Below are 23,280 nucleotides of genomic sequence, written 5' to 3' on the forward strand. Positions count from 1 at the left end.
CAATTTATTTAATCAATTTATAGACATCTTCATATGATGTTGACTAATGCTAACTGAAATTATATGTTTCCTTATGGAGAAGATTAGACTTTGCCATCTTTACCACTACATGTGTGCAATTTGACTCACTACAATCTACATGATTTCATGCTTCTCAAAACATAATTCACAATTCAAGCAAAATATTAGTCAAGAAGTCAGCATCCTTGCATCTAAAATGGTGAGATTAACCTTATTCAGGCTTTCCTTCATACATGAGGCTTGATTTCACGTATGAGGACACTTCATCCAATACTAAGTGCCAAAGATCGTTAGTCAGTAATATAACCTAACTAAGTGAGTTGGGGTAGAATCTCACAGGGAGTGGTACGTATTTGAGATTTAATAGAAAATCATGAATATGTTCAAGTCAATCATAGGTCTAAACATTTACGAATAAAAGCATGGTTCAAGTTTGGGGTGACACAAGTGTCAAATAATAGGGGGTTTTGATTGTAATTATCAACTACAACAACAAATAACACGAAAATAGCAAGTATAAAGACAGGTTCTTGGGATGTGATTGGATTTTGGGCTAAGGTAGACAAATGGGTGATTGTAATTAATAGTGAATAAATGTAAATCAGTGAATAAGATAGACTTTAGTGGGGATAAACTTTATCTCGAACATTTTACTTCAGATCAAATTGGTTTCTCTCGAACACCAATAAGCAACAATTAAGAAGAAACTACGGTTTAGTCCATTCACTCTCTCGAGTTGAATAAGTGGAAAAGGGTTTAGGATTCACTCTCTCAAGCTGAACCCGTGACAACCCAATACCGACAGACCATCAAACCAGTAATGTTGGTTTTAAAACCTCTCTCTCGAGCAAGTCAATCACATGAAGGTAGAGTTGCATTTGCAACTACAACCCTTTAGATTAAGCCACAATTACTTAATGAAATCACTTTTAAACAACATTTACACTATCAATTACAATATCGAGCAGTTAAATGAACCCATAATCACACTCTAAGAATTAGGGTTTTAGCGAGACATCATAAAAAGATAAAAATCGTTACCAAATTGTGTTTCCATCAACTAGGTAAGATTAATTTCGTCCTTACAAAGGTCTAAGATGAAGGATCTTCAACACCCACTTCCAATTTCTCAAAAATGAAAATCTTCAATTCTTCAAAGCTAAGGAAATATTATCTCCAAAACTCAGTTCTAAGCTCTCTAACTTAAAAACTAAACAATAATGCAATTTAGACAAAAATCTTATACCAAACTAAAAATTCAAACATGTATTTATAGTCACCAAAAATGTGTTGCGAAAGACCATTCGCTAATAAGTCGGGATCGTCAATCCACTCAACGATCCGCCCTTTGGTCAATTCTATCGCCTTTTTGCTTTGGCCTTCATCATCTTCAAGCTCTGTAACTTTGGGTCATATAGTACAGCATCGCGAAACCGTTCGGTGATTCTCCGACTACTCCTTTCTATCGCCGACTAGATTTTTCCCTTCAAGGCTTGGCACGTTGAAACTTTAGGCAAGGCCATGGACATTTGGCGACTCGCCCAATGGGTTAGGCGATCCTCAGGCTTTCTTTTCTTCGTTCTTTCAACTGCCTTCTTCCTTTTTGCTCATTAGTGTCCATGCTTTGTTCGTCAATCCAAATACCGGAAATCAAGGATTTACATCAATTATTGGCACAAAATATGCATGTGAGGACAGTAAATCTATTAAAATAAAGCCCTAAATGAGTTCAAATTGTGGACTCATCAAGGCTTCATTTATTTACTTAAAAGTTGGGGGATCATATTCCATCTAATAATTATCCTTGAAAAAGGAGTGAAATAAAAATGAATTCCACTAATATTAATCATCAACATGACTAAATTTCGATAGAACATCAAGACAAAAAGGAAATAATCTTTCGTACATTGATAGCAATAATATAAATGACAAATCAAATCATTTCCTCTGATCTATGTTTGCTTGGATGGTTTTCTATTGACTGATTAATGATTTTTTTATGTTTCAAATTAATTTATTAATTAGTTAGGAGAAAACAATCCAAGTAACATAGATCAGATGAAAGGAGGGGGTGTATGTGGATGTGACTGAGTACTGAATCATTTTCTCAAGCTAATCGAAAATTATTATTCTCCAGAAAGGTACCATGGCACTAGTGCCTTCTACAATAACGATTAGCTATTTTTCATAATGTGTATTTTGCTAAAGATTATACAGATTGATGGTTGTTTGCTACCTATGATTTTATTTATTAGGTAGTATACAAGTTCATGGATAGGGTTTAAACTGAAATTGTATATGTAGACATCAAAAATTTGTTCGATTTAAGATGTGCCTCTACATGACTAGTTGAATCCATGTTCTTCAAACCGAGAGGTCCGTTAGAGGTTGTTAGAGACTACTCCACCCTAAACCCTAGCCCACACCTATAAAAAGAGGGTTCAAGGTGGAGTAGCCTCCAAAACCTCTAACAGATCTCTGGGTTTGAAGAACATGGATTGGGCTAGTCTTGTAGAGGCCCATCATAAATAGAACAAAATTTTGATGTTTACATATTCATTATCGGTTTCAACCATATCCCTGAACTGTTATACTATTTAATAAAAGAATCATAGGCAGCGAACAACAATAAATCTACAGAATCTTTTGTAAAGCACACATGTTGAAAAAAATAGCTAATCATTGTAGTTAAAGACATTGGTGCCATGGGACCTTTCTGGAAAACAACCATTTCCGATTACCTCAAGAAATTTATTTGGTACTCAAATCACATCCACATATACACCCCTTCATTTCATCTCATCAATGTTTACTTAAATCGTTTTCTCTTTACTCCAAAAAATCATTAATCACTTAAGAGAAAACAATCCAACAAACATAGATAAGATGATGAATTGATTAATAATTTATTTTATCGTTGTCAATTCAGTGAAACTTATTTTCTTTTTGGTTTGGTGTTCTAGTGAAACTTATTTTCTTTTTGGTTTGTTGTTCTATTGGAATTGAGTCACGTCGATGATTAATATTAGTGAAATTTATTTTTATTGCTTTTCTTTCCAAGGGTGATAATTATATAGTACATCTTCCCCCTACTTTTAAGTAAATAAATGAAGCCTTGGTTATTAAGGCAAGCTCAGATAAGGTTAACTTGATCATTTTGGATGCAAGAATGCTGACATGTTGCCTAATATTTTACTTGCACACATGTAGTGGTAAATATGGAACAATATGATCATCTCCATTGATAAACATTTAATTTTAGTTAGCATTAGTCATCATCATATCAAAATATCTATTATTGATGAAATAAAAGTTCTTGTAGAAGACGCTTCCCAGCCATGAAGTTGTTTCTGATAGGCTTTTTTGCAGTAGAAACTTGTATCTTCTCTTTAATTATATTATCCAATAGCTTCATAACTTTCTTTCGCTGTTTTGAGATATTTTATGTCCTGTTTTGTTTTTCTTGTCATTTTCTTTTTTTATTTTATTGCAGTTGAGTCTACGACCCGTAGGTAGACCCATGGACCGTGCATGGGTGTCATCGATCGAGGGGTCCAAGATTGGTTGTTTATGAACCCACCAACGATCGACCAGGATGGTCTGTGGTCTGACCAACAGACTGAAGGTCTTTTAGATTTTTTTCTAATCATTCTAATGCAATACTATGTCATTTTACCTTCAATTAGAGGCCCTATATAAAAATTTTACCCCCAAAATCTCTTAATTCAATTCATTCTCTCAAATTCTTAAAAAGAAGAACGAGTTCATCCTCTCAATTATTTCTCTCTAGAATCTTGAAGAAGAATATTAGGTTTTCAAGTACAGTCTCCAATTTCACCATTGATTATAAGCAATTCGCATTAAGGTATGATAATATTCACCTATGGAGTCCTTTCCTCCATAGGGTTCCTAAATTCTCCTATTTTCTCAAGGTAGAATCTCCAATGGAAGTTAACATTTTTACTCAATCTCATGGGTTCTTTTCAATTATGGTATTATTGACTAATTTATGTCTTTTTATACATTAATTGGAGAAATTGCATATTTCAAATTTGAATCCCCTTGAACCCATGTGAAATCAATATATTTCTAGAATTTTTCATAAGATGAAGTTTTTGAAACATGAGAGATGAGTTTTTAAAGACATGCATGTTCTTATGGAATTGATGAAATTTTTTAAAGATTTCCCTTGAAATTCAAGCACCCATGTTGTTGTTGTTGTGAAAGGATTTCTAACATACACATGAAAGGATGACTGTGAAAGGAGTTTTCTCACATAAATTATTTATAAGGTTGAAAGGTCTTCTCACCTAAAATAATTAAAGACTTAAGGAGCTATTCTAATGTAACTTAGCTTGGATTGGTTACTTGATTGCCCTTCCATGGATAATGAGGCAAGCGGCCGGGGATTACCCGTGAACTCCAATAATAAGATAAATGGTGATTACCCATGTCTCATGAATGTTAAGAAATGTTAAGACAAATCAATATTCCATGGGATTTATGCTTAGCATCGAGTGGACAAGTGACAATTACCTATGTGTAACACCCGGTATCCGAAACGGACCAAAAAAAATGCAGATTTTGAGAAGTTACAGGTGCAACTTACGGTCACCATCCACGGACCGTAGGTTAGACCACGGCCCGTGTTGGTGGTCGTGGTTCGCCACTGCAACCCCTCCCCAGCCAGCTCAGAAAAAATTGGCTAAGTCTCGACCCACGGATAGACCCACGGTCCGTAGATCAGACCACGGTTCGTGGTCTCTGTCCGTGCATCGAGACTTCCCTTACCCAGCCTCTGACACAAACTACGGTTGACCAGCACAGACCGTCATTCGATCCACGGTCCGTAGGTCTGACCGTAGATAAGGGTCAGCAACCAGTTAGCTGAAATTTGTTGATTGGTCAACTTCAGATGGTCCTATTACCTATGGTTATATAGATAATTGAATTATCTTTCCAACGCCATCGAGTTTGCTAAATTTTGACATCTGAGTAAAAAGTTATCCCCGTTTTAGTGAAGCTCTGTCGGGCAGACTCGACCTACGGACCCAATCGATGGACCGTCGATTGATTGACCGACCGTCAGTCATGTCCGTCAGTCACTCCTATAGCAGCTAATTCAAGGGTCTTTTGGTCTTTTCCTATTTCGTTTAACCCCTAAGATACGTCGTTTAGACCCTAAATCATGAGGTTTTAATCAGTTTAAGCCTAGAAACATAACTAGAACTTACCTAAGTAAAACATTTAATCAAAACTTAGAAAATTAGAATCAAGAGTGAAGAAAGAAGTCAAGAAACCTAGTTCAAGAACGCAGCGAGGTTTCTTCAGTTCCAGCCCCGAAATTGAAAGATTTCTCCGTGGAATTCATCACCAGGTATGTGGGATTTCACTAGTGGGTTCCTTTCGCCCATTAGGTCCCTAGAATTTCAACAGATATTCATGAATTAGTTATTTAAATGTTCCAAATCAGATTATCATATGTTATTGCTCAGTTTATCGCATGAATTTCAGAACCCTAGCTATGTATTTCTTTAGTTCTTGAATTACACATGCTAGGTTAGATATTTTAGTATTCAGTTTTACATGCCTCAGTTTATGAATGCATCATTATCAGATTAATTGTTGCATTCTCAGTTTGCATGTTCAGTTTCGAGCTATCTAATATTTATAGAAATTCAGTCATAACTAGTTAACCACTTAATTCATTGGCAGTAGCATAATACCGAGTTGGACTAGGGTTTCAGCGTACCCATATAGTCCCAGAACTACGAGCCACGTAGGTGTAAGTCCCTCTGTGGGCAACATCAGTTTAGTGATCACGCCAGCATGCCTCTATACCTCTGGCAGGGTATATTGGGTCCTCTCGATGGGGCGTATACATCGGACTCCACATTTAGCTCATGTGGTTTTATGTTGGTTATTAGTAGCTCCCACAGTTCAGTCAGACTCTATTGCATTGACCATATTTCAGTACAGTCAGTATTCAGTCTCAGCATGTTATAAATTTGGTCATTGCATCAGTTAGCTCAGTATTCAGTATTTCAGTATCTATATCATGTCAGATGATTTCATTGCTTTATTGCTTTGTTCAGTTATATGTTTTTCAGCTTTACTCTATCTTGCATGCTTAGTACCTTTCAAGTACTGACGCATACGTGCGCTACATCTTCTCGTGATGTAGGTTCAGGTTCTCAGCATCCAGATCACGCTTAGATCGGTTCTCGATCTTCAGTTCAGCAGCATCAGTGGTGAGTCCTCATTCTTCGAGGACTAGTGACATGTTTATCTTTATCGCTTTTAGTCTTTAGTTTCAGTTTTGCTAGACCTAGTTGGGCATGTCCCAACATTTCTAGTCAGTTTAGAGGCTTATTTCAGACATAGTTAGATTCAGCTTAGTATTTGAGTTTGATATTCTTTTGTATTAAACTCTCAGATTTGATATATTCAGTTAAGTATATGGGTATTCCCCATTTTTCAGATTTATTTATGATTAGCTTCCGCATCAGTTTATTTTCTTTAGTATGCTCATGATCATGCCAGCAGGGTTAGCTTGGGATAACTTGTGGTCCTAGGTCCCGTGTCCGCGTCTCGGGGTTAGCTCGGGGTGTGACAAACTTGGTATCAGAGCATTAGGTTTAAGTGTCCTAGGATGTCTGAAAAGCCGCACTAGGTAGAGTCCTTTTCATGGGTGTGTAGTGCGCACCACATCTAATGAGAGGGAGGCTACAAAGTGTCTTTAGGAAAAATCTTCATTTTCTTGTTACTTTTATCGTGCGTAAGGTATGATCTAATTCCATTCTAACTCGACGTTCTACGTTTCAGTGATCATGCCTCCTCGTAGAGCTTATGCTAGGAATGCGAATCCAGGAACGCAAATGCAGCTCCTCCAGTTCCAGATCAGGAAGTCTCAAATGCTGAATTCAGGAATGCCATTCAGATGTTGGCTCAGAGTGTCGCTAACCAGAACAATCAGCGGGTTCAAGCTCCTGTGAATGCAAATGGTGGATCAACAGCAGCAAGGGTCCGTGACTTTGTTAGGATGAATCCTCCAGAGTTCTTAGGATCGCAGACTGGTGAAGATCCCCAGAATTTCTTGGATGAGATCAAGAAGATCTTTGAGGTGATGCAGGTCACTGGGAATGATCGGGTTGAGTTAGCATCTTACCAACTTAAGGATGTAGCTCATATCTGGTATACTCAGTGGAAGGAGAACAGGGGTACAGATGCTGCTCCTATTACTTGGGATGTTTCAGCGAAACCTTTCTAGATAGGTTTTTCCCCATAGAGTTGAGAGAAGCAAGGGCCCAGGAATTTATGAACTTAAGGCAGGGTAACATGACTGTCCAAGAGTATGGGCTCAAGTTTAACCAACTCTCCAGGTATGCTCCTCACATGGTTGCTGATTCCAGGGCTCAGATGAATAAGTTTCTCTATGGAGTGTCAGACTTAGTGAAAACAGAGTGCAGGAATGCTATGTTGTTGGGAGACATGAACATCTCTAGGCTCATGACTCATGCTCAGCAGGTTGAGGGTGATAAGCTTAGGGAACAGGCTAAGGAGACTAAGAAAGCAAGAACAGGTAACTATGAGTATTCCCAACAGAAATCGGGTGGTGGAAACCGCTCGCATTTTCAGCAGAAGTCTTCGACTCCAGCCCCTTCATCAGCTAGTGTTCCATCCCCCAGGTTCCGTAATGATCAGAAAGGTAGGGCGTCAGGCTCTAAGTCTCAAGGTAGTGTTTCAGGCACCAAAACCTACCCAACTTGCCCGAAATGTAGTAGGAACCATCCGGGCGAGTGCTTTGCAGGTAAGGAAGGATGCTTTGGGTGTGGCCAGTCTGGTCATAGATTGAAGGATTGTCCTTCAAGACAAGGTCAAGGAGGAAATAATGGTAGAGCTCAGTCTACAACTTCAGCAGCACCAGCAGGTCGCCCGACTCAGCAGGGTAACTCTTCTGGTACTGGTGGCGGACAGCGCCAAAACAGGCTTTATGCTCTTCAGGCTCGTCAAGATCAGGAAGATTCTCCTGATGTAGTCACTGGTACGTTACGAGTCTTTGATCTTGATGTTTATGCATTGTTAGATCCAGGGGCTACTTTGTCTTTTGTAACTCCTTACATAGCAGTCCAATTCAGTGTTAGTCCAGAAACTCTTTCAGAACCCTTCTCAGTCTCTACTCCAGTCGGTGACCCAGTTATAGCTAGACGGGTATACAGAAATTGCCCTGTCACAGTCTCTCAGAAAGTCACCTCAGCAGATCTTGTAGAGTTAGAAATGGTAGACTTCGATGTCATTCTAGGCATGGATTGGTTACATTCATGTTATGCCTCAGTCGATTGTAGAACTAGGATTGTTCGTTTTCAGTTTCCAGACGAACCAATCCTAGAATGGAAGGGTAGTAGCTTAGCGCCTATGGGTCGATTCATTTCTTACCTTAAGGCCAGAAAGATGATCTCTAAGGGTTATCTCTATCATCTAGTTCGGGTTAAGGATTCTAGTTCCGAAACCCCAACTCTTGAGTCAGTTCCTGTAGTCAGTGAGTTTCCAGAAGTGTTCCCAGAAGATCTTCCTGGAGTTCCTCCCGAAAGGGAAATAGACTTTGGAATTGATCTCCTTCCAGATACCCAGCCTATCTCTATCCCTCCTTACAGAATGGCTCCAGCTGAGCTTAAGGAATTGAAAGAGCAGTTGAAAGACCTTCTAGATAAGGGCTTCATCAGACCCAGTATTTCCCATGGGGTGCACCAGTGTTGTTCGTGAAGAAGAAAGATGGTTCTCTCAGAATGTGTATTGACTATAGGCAGTTGAACAAAGTCACAATCAAGAATAAGTATCCTATCCCCAGGATTGATGACTTGTTTGACCAACTTCAGGGTGCTAGTCATTTCTCAAAGATAGACCTCAGATCAGGTTATCATCAGCTTAGAGTCAGAGATAGTGACATTCCGAAGACAGCTTCAGAACTCGGTATGGTCATTACGAATTTGTAGTTATGTCATTTGGACTAACCAATGCTCCTGCAGCTTTCATGGATTTGATGAACAGAGTGTTCAAGCAGTACTTGGACTTGTTCGTTATCGTCTTTATTGATGATATCCTCATTTACTCTAGGAATGAGGAAGAACATGCGAGTCATTTGAGAGTTGTTCTGCAAACTCTCAAAGATCGCCAGTTATTTGCAAAATTTAGTAAGTGTGAGTTTTGGTTACAATCAGTTGCCTTCCTTGGGCATATTGTGTCTAGTGAAGGAATTCGAGTAGATTCCCAGAAGATAGAAGCAGTGAAACAATGGCCCAGACCTACCTCTGCTACAGATATCAGAAGTTTCTTGGGTCTAGCAGGTTATTACAGAAGGTTTGTGGAAGGATTTTCATCCATAGCCTCTCCATTGACTAAGTTAACTCAGAAAAAGGTTAAGTTCCAATGGTCAGATGATTGTGAGAAAAGCTTTGCAGAATTGAAAACTAGGTTGACTACAGCTCCTGTCTTGACTCTACCAGAGGGTTCAGATGGTTATGTGATCTATTGTGATGCATCCAGAGTCGGCCTAGGTTGTGTGTTGATGCAGCGAGGTAAGGTTATAGCTTATGCTTCTAGACACTTAAGGTACATGAGAAGAATTATCCAACTCATGACCTCGAGCTAGCAGCAGTGGTGTTTGCACTTAAGATTTGGAGACACTACTTGTATGGTGTTCATGTAGATGTGTTCACAGACCATAAGAGCCTCCAGTATGTATTCACCAGAAAGAGTTGAATCTTCGCCAGAGAAGATGGCTGAGTTCCTCAAAGATTATGATATGAGTGTGCATTACCATCCTGGTAAGGCAAATGTAGTAGCAGATGCCCTTAGCAGACTATCTATGGGTAGTGTAGCACATGTTGAGGAAGAAAGAAAGAGCTAGCAAAGGATGTTCACAGACTTGCTCGCCTAGGAGTTCGTCTTATGAGCATATCAGATGGTGGTGTAACGGTTCAGAATGGGGCAGAATCTTCTTTGGTAGTAGAGGTTAAGGAAAACAAGATAGTGATCCAATCTTGCTTGAACTTAAGGGTGCAGTCCACAATCAGAGAGTGGAGGTTTTCTCCCAAGGGGGAGATGGTGTACTTCGCTATCAAGGTAGATTGTGTGTTCCTGATGTGGGTGAATTGAGACAGCATATTCTCGCAGAAGCCCACAATTCCAGATATTCTATTCATCCAGGTGCCACTAAGATGTACCGTGATCTACGGGAAGTCTATTGGTGGAATGGTATGAAAAGAGATATAGCAGATTTTGTGGCTAAGTGCCCCAATTGCCAGCAAGTCAAGGTAGAACATCAGAAACCAGGAGGTATGACTCAAGAGATTGACATTCCTACTTGGAAGTGGGAAGTGATCAACATGGACTTCATCACAGGTTTACCTCGTACTCGCAGACAACATGACTCCATTTGGGTGATTGTTGATAGGGTTACTAAGTCTTCTCGCTTTTTGGCGGTCAAGACTACAGATTCGGCGGAGGATTACGCCAAGCTTTACATTAATGAGATTGTGAGGTTGCATGGAGTTCCTTTGTCTATCATCTCAGATAGAGGTCCTCAGTTTACATCTCATTTCTGGAAGTCATTTCAGAAAGGTCTTGGTACTCAGGTTAATCTTAGCACAGCATTTCATCCACAGACGGATGGTCAGGCAGAGCGTACCATTCAGACCTTAGAGGACATGTTGAGAGCTTGTGTGATCGACTTCAAGGGTAGTTGGGATGATCACCTTCCTCTTATTGAGTTCGCCTACAACAATAGTTACCATTCCAGCATTCAGATGGCCCCTTATGAGGCATTGTATGGGCGTAGATGTAGATCTCCAGTTGGTTGGTTTGAAGTAGGTGAAGCAGCCTTGATAGGACCAGATTCGGTCCTTGATGCTATGGAGAAAGTGCAACTCATTAGAGATAGACTTAAGACTGCTCAGAGTCGCCAGAAGTCTTATGCAGATGTGAGAAGAAGGGAACTAGAGTTCCAAGTTGATGATTGGGTTTTCCTGAAAGTGTCACCTATGAAGGGGTGATGAGATTTGGCAAGAAAGGGAAGCTCAGTCCCAGATATGTAGGCCCTTACCGGATCTTGAAAAGGATTGGTAAAGTGGCTTATGAGTTAGAGTTGCCAGCAGACTTAGCAGCAGTGCATCCAGTCTTTCACATTTCTCTTTTGAAGAAGTGTGTGGGTGATCCAGCATCCATAGTGCCATTAGAGAGTGTGGCCGTGAAAGATAGTCTTTCTTATGAGGATGTACCAGTTGAGATTCTCGATCGTCAGGTTAGAAGGTTGAGAAATAAAGAAGTCGCTTCAGTCAAGGTTTTGTGAGGAGTCAGTCAGTAGAGGGAGCTACTTGGGAAGCAGAAGCAGCCATGAAGTCCAAGTATCCTCACCTCTTTCCTTCCGATTCCATTCCAGCTTGAGGTAATAGTTCCTCATCAGTTTTTCAGTCATTCATGCGAAAATTCAGTCTTAGAATCATGTTCCTTCAGTTTGTACTTGCATTTTCAGCGTATTTGCATGTCCTTGGAACTCAGTTCAGTCAGAAATTCAGTTCTCAGTGTTAGTGGTAGGGATTGCAGCCCTCTCCCTCCATTTCAGCTAGTTTAGTCTTCATTCGAGGACGAATGGTCCCAAGGGGGAGATAATGTAACACCCGTATTCGAAACAGACAAAAATCAGATTTTGAGAAGTTGCAGGTGCAACTTACGGTCACCATCCACGGACCGTAGGTCAGACCACGGCCCGTGCTGGTGGTCCGTGGTTCGCCACTGCAACCCCTCCCCAGCCAGCTCAGAAAATTGGCTAAGTCTCGACTCACGACAGACCGGTCCGTAGATCAGACCACGGTCCGTGGTCTGTGTCCGTGGATCGAGACTCCCTTACCCAGCCTCTGACAGAACTACGGTTGACCAGCACGGACCGTCATTCGATCCACGGTCCGTAGGTCTGACCGTAGATGAGGATAGCAGCCAGTTAGCTGAAAATTCTGATGGGTCAACTTCAGATGGTCATAACTTTTAGCACAAAACGAATTATGTGTCCCATACCTATGGTTAGATAGATAATTGAATTATCTTTCCAACCCACCGAGTTTGCTAAATTCCGACCTCCGAGTAAAAAGTTATGCCCGTTTTAGTGAAGCCCTGTCGGGCAGACTCGACCTACGGACCCAATCGACGGACGTCGATTGATTGACGGACCGTCAGTCCGTCCGTCAGTCACTCCGACAGCAGTTAATTCAGGGTCTTTTGGTCTTTTCCTATTTCGTTTAACCCCTAAGATACGTCGTTTAGACCCTAAATCATGAGGTTTTAATCAGTTTAAGCCTAGAAACATAACTAGAACTTACCTAAGTCAAATCATTAATCAAACTTAGAAAATTAGAAGCAAGAGAGGAGAAAAAGGTCAAGAACCCTAGTTCAAGAACGCAGCAAGGTTCCATCAGTTCCAGCCCCGAAATCGAAAGATTTCTCCGTGGAATTCGTCACCAGGTATGTGGGATTTCACTAGTGGGTTCCTTTCGCCCATTAGGTCCCTAGAATTCAGTCAGATTCTTGATTCCATGATTATGAACAGACCTAGGGTTTCTAGAATTTCAACAGATCATCATGAATTAGTTATTTAAATGTTCCAAATCAGATTATCATGTTATTGCTCAGTTTATCGCATGAATTTCAGAACCCTAGCTATGTATTTCTTTAGTTCTTGAATTACACATGCTAGGTCAGATATTTCAGTATTCAGTTTTACATGCCTCAGTTTATGAATGCATCATTATCAGATTAATTGTTGCATTCTCAGTTTGCATGTTCAGTTTCGAGCTATCCAGTATTTACAGAAATTCAGTCATAATGTTAACCACTTAATCATTGGGAGTAGCATAATACCGAGTTGGACTAGGGTTTCAGCGTACCCATATAGTCCCAGAACTACGAGCCACGTAGGTGTAAGTCCCCTCTGTGGGCAACATCAGTTTAGTGATCACGCCAGCATGCCTTATACCTCTGGCAGGGTATATTGGGTCCTCTCGATGGGGCGTATACATCGGACTCCACATTTAGCTCATGTGGTTTTATGTCGGTTATTAGTAGCTCCCACAGTTCAGTCAGACTCTATTGCATTGACCATATTTCAGTACAGTCAGTATTCAGTCTCAGCATGTTATAAATTTGGTCATTGCATTCAGTTAGCTCAGTATTCAGTATTCAGTATCTATATCATGTTCAGATTATTTCATTGCTTTATTGCTTTGTTCAGTTATATGTTCTTTCAGCTTTACTCTATCCTGCATGCTCAGTACCTTTCAAGTACTGACGCATACGTGCGCTACATCTTCTCGTGATGTAGGTTCAGGTTCTCAGCATCCAGATCACGCTTAGATCGTTCTCGATCTTCAGTTCAGCAGCATCAGTGGTGAGTCCTCATTCTTCGAGGACTAGTGACATGTTTATCTTTATCGCTTTTAGTCTTTAGTTTCAGTTTTGCTAGACTAGTTGGGGCATGTCCCAACATTTCTAGTCAGTTTAGAGGCTTATTTCAGACATAGTTAGATTCAGCTTAGTATTTGAGTTTGATATTTCTTTTGTATTAAACTCTCAGATTTGATATATTCAGTTACAGTATATGGGTATTCCCCATCTTTTCAGATTTATTTATGATTTAGCTTCCGCATCAGTTTATTTTCTTTAGTATGCTCATGATCATCCAGCAGGGTTAGCTTGGGATCACTTGTGGTCCTAGGTCCCGTGTCCGCGTCTCGAGGGTAGCTCGGGGCGTGAAAACTTGGTATCAGAGCATTAGGTTTAAGTGTCCTAGGATGTCTGAAAAGCCGCCTAGGTAGAGTCCTTTTCATGGGTGTGTAGTGCGCACCACATCTAATGAGAGGGAGGCTACAAAGTGTCTTTAGGAAAAATCTTCATTTTCTTGTTACTCTTATCGTGCGTAAGGTATGATCTAATTCCATTCTAACTCGACGTTCTACATTTCAGTGATCATGCCTCCTCGTAGAGCTTATGCTAGGAATGCGAATACCAGGAACGCAAACGCAGCTCCTCCAGTTCCAGATCAGGAAGTCTCAAATGCTGAATTCAGGAATGCCATTCAGATGTTGGCTTAGAGTGTCGCTAACCGAACAATCAGCGGGTTCAAGCTCCTGTGAATGCAAATGGTGGATCAGCAGCAGCAAGGGTCCGTGACTTTGTTAGGATGAATCCACCAGAGTTCTTAGGATCGCAGACTGGTGAAGATCCCCATAATTTCTTCGGATGAGATCAGGAAGATCTTTGAGGTGATGCAGGTCATTGGGAATGATCGGGTTGAGTTGCATCTTACCAACTTAAGGATGTAGCTCATATCTGGTATACTCAGTGGAAGGAGAACAGGGGTACAGATGTGCTCCTATTACTTGGGAATGTTTCAGCGAAACCTTTCTAGACAGGTTTTTCCCCATAGAGTTGAGAGAAGCAAGGGCCCAGGAATTTATGAACTTAAGGCAGGGTAACATGACTGTCCAAGAGTATGGGCTCAAGTTTAACCAACTCTCCAGGTATGCTCCTCACATGGTTGCTGATTCCAGGGCTCAGATGAATAAGTTTCTCTATGGAGTGTCAGACTTAGTGAAAACAGAGTGCAGGAATCTATGTTGTTGGGAGACATGAACATCTCTATGCTCATGACTCATGCTCAACAGGTTGAGGGTGATAAGCTTAGGGAACAGGCTAAGGAGATTAAGAAAGCAAGAACAGGTAACTAGAGTATTCCTAACAGAAATCGGGTGGTGGAAACCGCTCGCATTTTCAGCAGAAGTCTTGACTCCAGCCCCTTCATCAGCTAGTGTTCCATCCCCCGGTTTCGTAATGATCAGAAAGGTAGGGCGTCAGGTCTAAGTCTAAGGTAGTGTTTCAGGCACCAAAACCTACCCAACTTGCCCAAATGTAGTAGGAACCATCCGGGCGAGTGCCTTGCAGGTAAGGAATGATGATTTGGGTGTGGCCAGTTGGTCATAGATTGAAGGATTGTCCTTCAAGACAAGGTCAAGGAGGAAATAATGGTAGAGCTCAGTCTACAACTTCACAGCACCAGCAGGTCACCCGACTCGCAGGGTAACTCTTCTGGTACTGGTGGCGGACAGCACCAAAACAGGCTTTATGCTCTTCAGGCTCGTCAAGATCAGGAAGATTCTCCTGATGTAGTCACTGGTACGTTACGAGTCTTTGATCTTGATGTTTATGCATTGTTAGATCCAGGGGCTACTTTGTCTTTTGTAACTCCTTACATAGCAGTCCAATTCAGTGTTAGTCCAGAAACTCTTTCAAACCCTTCTCAGTCTCTACTCCAGTCGGTGACCCGTTATAGCAAGACGGGTATACAGAAATTGCCTTGTCACAGTCTCTCAGAAATCACCTCAGCAGATCTTGTAGAGTTAGAAATGGTAGACTTCGATGTCATTCTAGGCATGGATTGGTTATATTCATGTTATGCCTCAGTCGATTGTAGAACTAGGATTGTTCTTTTCAGTTTCCAGACGAACCAATCCTAGAATGGAAGGGTAGTAACTTAGCGCCTATGGGTCGATTCATTTCTTACCTTAAGGCCAGAAAGATGATCTCTAAGGGTTATCTCTATCATCTAGTTCGGGTTAAGGATTCTAGTTCCGAAACCCCAACTCTTGAGTCAGTTCCAGTGGTAATGAGTTTCCAGAAGTGTTCCCAGAAGATCTTCCTGGAGTTCCTCCCGAAAGGGAAATAGACTTTGGAATTGATCTCCTTCCAGATACCCACCTATCTCTATCCCTCCTTATAGAATGGCTCCAGCTGAGCTTAAGGAATTGAAGAGCAGTTGAAAGACCTTTAGATAAGGGCTTCAACAGACCCAATATTTCGCCATGGGGTGCACCAGTGTTATTCGTGAAAAAGAAAGATGGTTCTGTCAGAATGTGTATTGACTATAGGTAGTTGAACAAAGTCACAATCAAGAATAAGTATCATATCCCCAGGATTGATGACTTGTTTGACCAACTTCAGGGTGCTAGTCATTTCTCAAAGATAGACCTCAGATCAGGTTATCATCAGCTTAGAGTCAGAGATAGTGACATTACGAAGACAACGTTCAGAACCGGTATGGTCATCACGAATTTGTAGTTATGTCATTTGGACTAACCAATGCTCTTGCAGCTTTCATGGATTTGATGAACAGAGTGTTCAAGCAGTACTTGGACTTGTTCGTTATCGTCTTTATTGATGATATCCTCATTTACTCTAGGAATGAGGAAGAACATGCGAGTCATTTGAGAGTTGTTCTGCAAACTCTCAAAGATCGTCAGTTGTTTGCAAAATTTAGTAAGTGTGAGTTTTGGTTACAATTAGTTGCTTTCCTTGGCATATTGCGTCTAGTGAAGGAATTCGAGTAGATTCCCAGAAGATAGAAGCAGTGAAACAATGGCCCAGACCTACCTCCGCTACAGATATCAGAAGTTTCTTGGGTCTAGCAGGTTATTACAGAAGGTTTGTGGAAGGATTTTCATCCATAGCCTCTCCATTGACTAAGTTAACTCAGAAAAAGGTTAAGTTCCAATGGTCAGATGATTGTCAGAAAAGCTTTGCAGAACTGAAAACTAGGTTGACTACAGCTCCTGTCTTGACTCTACCAGAGGGTCCAGATGGTTATGTGATCTATTGTGATGCATCCAGAGTCGGCCTAGGTTGTGTGTTGATGCAGTGAGGTAAGGTTATAGCTTATGCTTCTAGATAGCTTAAGGTACATAAAAGAATTATCCAACTCATAACCTCGAGCTAGCAGCAGTGATGTTTGCACTTACGATTTGGAGACACTACTTGTATGGTGTTCATGTAGATATGTTCACAGATCATAAGAGCCTCCAGTATGTATTCACACAGAAAGATTTGAATCTTCGTCAGAGAAGATGGCTAGAGTTCCTCAAAGATTATGATATGAGTGTGCATTACCATCCTGGTAAGGCAAATGTAGTAGCAGATGCCCTTAGTAGACTATCTATGGGTAGTGTAGCATATGTTGAGGATGAAAGAAAAGAGCTAGCAAAGGATGTTCACACACTTGCTCGCCTAGGAGTTCGTCTTATAAGCATATCAGATGGTGGTGTAACGGTTTAGAATGGGGCAGAATCTTCTTTCGTAGTAGAGGTTAAGGAAAAACAAAATAGCGGTCCAATCTTGCTTGAACTTAAGGGTGCAGTCCACAATCAGAGAGTGGAGGTTTTCTCCCAAGGGGGAGATGGTGTACTTCGCTATCAAGGTAGATTGTGTGTTCCTGATGTGGGTGAATTGAGAAAGCATATTCTCACAGAAGCCCATAATTCCAGATATTCTATTCATCCAGGTGCCACTAAGATGTACCGTGATCTACGGGAAGTCTATTGGTGGAATGGTATGAAAAGAGATAAAGCAGATTTTGTGGCTAAGTGATCCAATTGCCAGCAAGTCAAGGTAGAACATCAGAAACCAGGAGGTATGAGTCAAGATATTGATGTTCCTCCTTGGAAGTGGGAACTGATCAACATGGACTTCATCACAGGTTTACCTCGTACTCGCAGACAACATGACTCCATTTGGGTGATTGTTGATAGGGTTACTAAGTCTTATCGCTTTTTGGCGGTCAAGACTACAGATTCGGCGGAGGATTACGCCAAGCTTTACATTAATGAGATTGTGAGGTTGCATGGAGTTCCTTTATCTATCATCTCAGATAGAGGTCCTCAATTTACATCTCATTTCTGGAAGTCATTTCAGAAAGGTCTTGGTACTCAAGTTAATCTTAGCATGGATTTGTTACATTCATGTTATGCCTAAGTCGATTGTAGAATTAGGACTATTTCGTTTCAGTTTCCAAACAAACCAGTCTTAGAATGGAAGGGCAGTAGCTCACTACCTATGGGTCGATTCATAACTTACCTTAAGGCCAGAAAAATGATTTCCAAAGGGTATATCTATCATGTTGTTCCGGTTAAGGATTCAAACTCTGAAACCCTGAATCTTGAGTCAGTCCCTGTAGTTAATGAGTTTCCAGAAGATCTTCCAGGAGTTCCTCCAGAAAGGGAAATCGACTACGGAATATATCTCGTTACAGATACCCAACCTATTTCGATTCCTCCTTACATAAAGGCTCCAACCAAGCTCAGGAATTGAAAGATTAGTGAAAAGACTTTCTAGATAAGGGCTTCGTCAGACCCAATATCTCTCTATTGGGTGCTCCAGTGCTGTTCGTGAAAAAAAAAAATGGTTCTCTCAGAATGTGCATTGACTATTGGCAGCTGAACAAGGTCATAATCAAGAATAAATATTTTATTCGACTAACTTCAGGGTACTAGTTGATTTTCTAAGGTAGACCTCAGATTCGACTATCATTGGTTCAGAGTTAGATGTACTGACATTCCGAAGAAAGCATTCAGAACTCGGTATGGTCATTCTGAATTTGTAGTTATGTCTTTTGGACTAACAAATGCTCCTGCAACTTTAATGGATTTAATAAATAGGGTTTTCAAAAAGTATTTGGACTTGTTCGTCATCGTCTTTATTGATTATATTCTTAATTATTCTTGGAGTGAGGAAGAGCATACGGCTCATCTGACAGTTGTTCTGCAATCTCTCAAAGATATCAAGTTGTTCTCTAAGTTCATCAAATGTGAATTATAGTTATAGTCGGTCGCTTTCCTTGGTCATGTGGTATCCAGCGAAGGAGTCCGAATGAATTCTCAGAAAATTGAGGCATGGAACACTGGCCCAGACCCACCTCCCCAAAAGATATCAAAAGTTTCTTGGGTTTGGCCAGTTATTACAGGAGATTTGTTGAAGGATGTTCATCCATAGCTTCTCCGTTGACCAAGTTGACTCACAAGAAGGTCAAATTTCAGTGGTCAGATGAATGTGAGAAAAACTTCTTCGAACTGAAGACTAGGTTGACTACAGCTCCTGTCTTGACTCTACTAGATGGTTCAGACGGTTAAGTGATTTATTGTGATGCATCCAGGGTAGGCCTAGGTTGTGTGTTGATGAAGCGAGGTATTCTCATAGCTTATGCATCTAGACAAGTTAAGGTCCATGAGAAGAACTACCCGACTCATGACCTTGAGCTTACAGTTGTACTATTTGCCCTAAAGATTTGGAGACACTAATTGTATGGTGTTCATATTGATGTGTTCACAGATCATACGAGCCTCCAGTATGTGTTCAGCCATAAAGAGTTGAATCTTCGTCAGAGGAGATGGCTTGAATTCCTAAAAGACTATGACATGAATGTGCTTTATCATCCGGCTAAGGCCAAAGTAGTGGTTGATGCTCTCAGTAGGTTGTCTATGCGTAGTGTAGCACATGTTGAGGAAGAAAGGAAAGATCTATCCAAGGATGTTCACCGGCTTGCTCGCTTAGGAGTTTTCCATGCAGACACATCAGATGGTGGGGTGATAGTTTAGAATTGATCAGAATCTTCATTGGTAGCGGAGGTTAAGGAAAAACAGGATAGTGATCCTATATTACTTTAGTTGAAGGGTGCAGTTCATCAGAAGAAAGTTGTGGTTTTCTCTTAAGGGGGAGATGGTGTGCTTCGTTACCAAGGTCGCTTATGTTTTCCTAATATGGGTGAGTTGTGGCAACAGATCCTTACAGAAACTCATAACTCCATGTATTCCATTCATCTAGGTACCACTAAGATGTACCATGATCTATAAGAAGTCTTTTCGTGGAATGACATGAAGAGGGACATAGCAAACTTTGTGGCTAAGTGTCCTAACTATTAACATGTTAAGGTAGAAAATCAGAAACTAGTAGGTATGACTCAAGAGATTAACATTCCTACATGGAAGTGAGAAGTGATAAACATGGACTTCATTACGGGTTTACCTCGTACCCGCAGACATCATGACTCCATTTGGGTGATAGTGGACAGACTTAGTAAGTCCGCTCACTTCTTTGGTATGAAGACTACCGATTTAGCAGAGGACTACGCCAAACTCTACATAAATGAGATAGTCCGGTTACATAGGGTCCCCTTGTCTATCATCTCAGATAAAGGTCCTCAGTCTACGTTTCATTTTTGGAAATCATTTCAGAAAGGCCTTCGTACTCAGGTAAATCTCACTACAACATTTCATCCACAGATGGATGGTTAGACAGAGCTTACCATTCAGACTTTAGAGGACATGTTGAGATCTTGCGTGATCGATTTCAAGGGTAGTTGGGATGATCACCTACCTCTCATAGAGTTCACCTATAACAATAACAATAGCTTCCATTCCAGTATTCATATGGCCTAATATGAGGCACTATATGGGTGTAGATGCAGGTCCTCGATTGGTTGGTTTAAAGTAGGTGAAGCAACATAGATTGGGCCAGATTCGGTTTATGAGGCTATGGAGAAAGTTCAACCCATTAGAGATCGACTAAAGACAGCTCAAAGTCGTTAGAAGTCCTATGCAGATGTCAGGATAAGGGACTTAGAGTTCGAAATCTATGATTGAGTTTTCCTAATGGTGTCACCTATGAAGAGGGTGATGAGATTTTGCAAGAAAGGGAAGCCTAGTTCTAGCTATGTAGGTCCTTACGAAATCCTGAAAAAGGTTGGTAATGTGGCCTACGAGTTAGAGTTGCTGATTTGATGTTTCAAGCATACCTCATCCAATTCTAGGTGTTTAACGATCGTAAATCAGTATAAAATCCAACTAAATGAGTTGGGGTCGAATCCCACAGGGAGCAGTACATGTCTCAAATTCAATTAGGAAGTATGAATGTGGTCAAATCAGCCATATGAATTGAGATTTTCGATTATAAGACAAAATCAAGTAAAAGGGTGAAACAAATGTCAAATGGGGGGTTTTGGTTTTAGTTATCAACTACAAACAAGCGCAAACACTAGGAATTAACAATAATGAGACGGATTCATGGGATGTGATTGATTATAGGCAAATATAGACATATCGGTAATTGAAACTATTAGTATATAGCTAGATATTAGTGAGTAGGCTAGGCTATATGAGAGGTAATTTTATCTGGAACAATTACTCCGAATCAGGTGATTTCTCTCGAACATCAACAAGCATGCGAATTAAGAGCAACCCACACCTTAATCCATTCTCTCTTTCGAGCTAAATGTGTGGGAATGGGTTTAGGATTTACTCTCTCCAGCTAAACCTAGATCAATCCAATACCCACAAACCATCAATGAAAAACATTAGTTCTAAAACCTCTCTATCGAGCAAGCCAAAAACACAAACAGAGAACTGCATTTTTAACTACAATTTTTAACTTAAACCATAATTAATGATTAAACTCACTTTTAAATAGAATTTAAAGTAACAATTAGCAATACCCATAAGCTAAATCAGCCCATAATGACGTGATCACACCCCTAGAATTGGGTTTTAGCTAGACATTATAAAAAGGTGAAAACAGTTACCGAATTGATTATGCATCAATTGGGTAAGAGTAATTTCATCTTTACAATGCTCCAATTTGATGAATCTCAAGGACCCACTTCCATTTTCTCAAAAAATGAATTTCTTCAACCCTTCAAAGCTAAAGAAAACTCTCTCGAGATGATAAAAAGTAATTCTAATGTTAAAAAGATGTTAAAAGATTTCAAAGATACTAAATGAAATGTTCAAAAACGTATTTATAGTTGCTCAAAATAAGCTACGAAAACCCATTTGGCGATGTAAGTCGGGCTCGCCGAACCTCTCGGCGAGTCGCCCTTTGGTCTCTTCCATTGCCTTTTTCCCTTGGCATTCAGTATTCTTAAGGTCTGTAACTTTGGGCGATCTATCTTGGCTTCGTGGAATCACTCAGCGATCCGCCCACTTCTCCTTTTCGTCGCTTACTTGGTTCTTTCCTTCAGGGCTTGGCACACTGGAACTTTAGGCGGTCAGATGAGCCACTCGGCGACACGCCAAGTGCTCTTGGCAATCCTTAGGCTCACTCTTCTTCATTTCTTCAGCTTGTTTTGTTCCTTTTTGCCTGTTAGTGTCCTTGATTTGCTCCTCAATCCATACCTGAAATCAAGGATCTAACATTAGTTATTGGCACAAATTAAGCATTTGAGGACACTAAATCTATATAAACAAAGCCCTAAATGAGTATAAATCTCAGACTCATCAACACCACCAACTTAAACTTTTGCTTGTCCTCAAGTAAAACTCAAGTTCAGTAGTTCAAAAAGGATATCTCAAACAGTGCTTTATAAGACTCAATCATGAATTCACACAACAAGACTCAACTTACTCATGCAACGATCAATTGTACACTCAAAGATTCAAGTTGTGACTTACCATTATCAAAGGTGCTCAAGTTCACAATACTCGCTTTAAATGAAAGTTCAAGCCAACAAAGGTACTCAAGTGCTCTCACAACAAAGATGATTCCATATTCAAACACAATTCTTCAACAATTTATAGTTCCAGAATCACAAACGACTCTTTAACTCACAAAGTTGAACACATGCATGACTTCACCCATAGGTTTGCCCTTATTTTCCAATCAATATTCGTTTCAGCTCACTCAAGATCAAAAAGGTCTTTTCAAGGCTTGTAACGGGGCTGAGTGTAAATGTACGGTCATTTAGGCTCACTGGATGCTACCCTCATGAAATGTGGTATGAACATCATCTTTCTTCCTTTTCTTCGATATTTTACTAATGCTCAAGATTCACCCCCATTATTCAATTTCCCATGGACTACCAAACACCCTATTTCCTTTGCAACTTTCACAAGTTTATTTCACAACTTTTTCATTCTTTTTCTTTTTCTTTCTTTCTATTTTTTTCTTGGAGGGGTTCAATCATTTTCAAGACCATGGATCAAAGGGGACTTTTTCACACTTCTTGATTTGCATTCTCTTTTCACCACACCCTCAACTTAGGCTTTTGGCCTAAGTTGCCTATTCAAACAAACCGTGCTTCAAGAGAGTTAAGGGTGAAAGGATAAAGAGGGGCCACAATTGCTCAAGTTTCTTCCAAGAAAATGATAAAGCTCAATAGGGTTCAAGCGAGGTTCAGACAATTCACAAGGTTTGCCACAAAAAGAGGTATATCGTCAAATTGTTTCACTCCTCAAAATCATTGCGTAAGATCATTTCAAGATCTTGCATAATTAGTTAATCAGACCAACAGGGCAAATTGTAGGTGTCACAACACACAATGTTCAAGGAAAGCTCATCACACAAGGCATTGGCACCAATATCAAACGAGACTCATTCGAGCTAGTGTGCAATGTTCAT

The sequence above is a fragment of the Solanum verrucosum genome, unplaced genomic scaffold (genome assembly GCF_900185275.1).
Source record: "Solanum verrucosum unplaced genomic scaffold, falcon-dt-bn FXZP01000244.1, whole genome shotgun sequence".
NCBI lineage: Eukaryota > Viridiplantae > Streptophyta > Magnoliopsida > Solanales > Solanaceae > Solanum > Solanum verrucosum.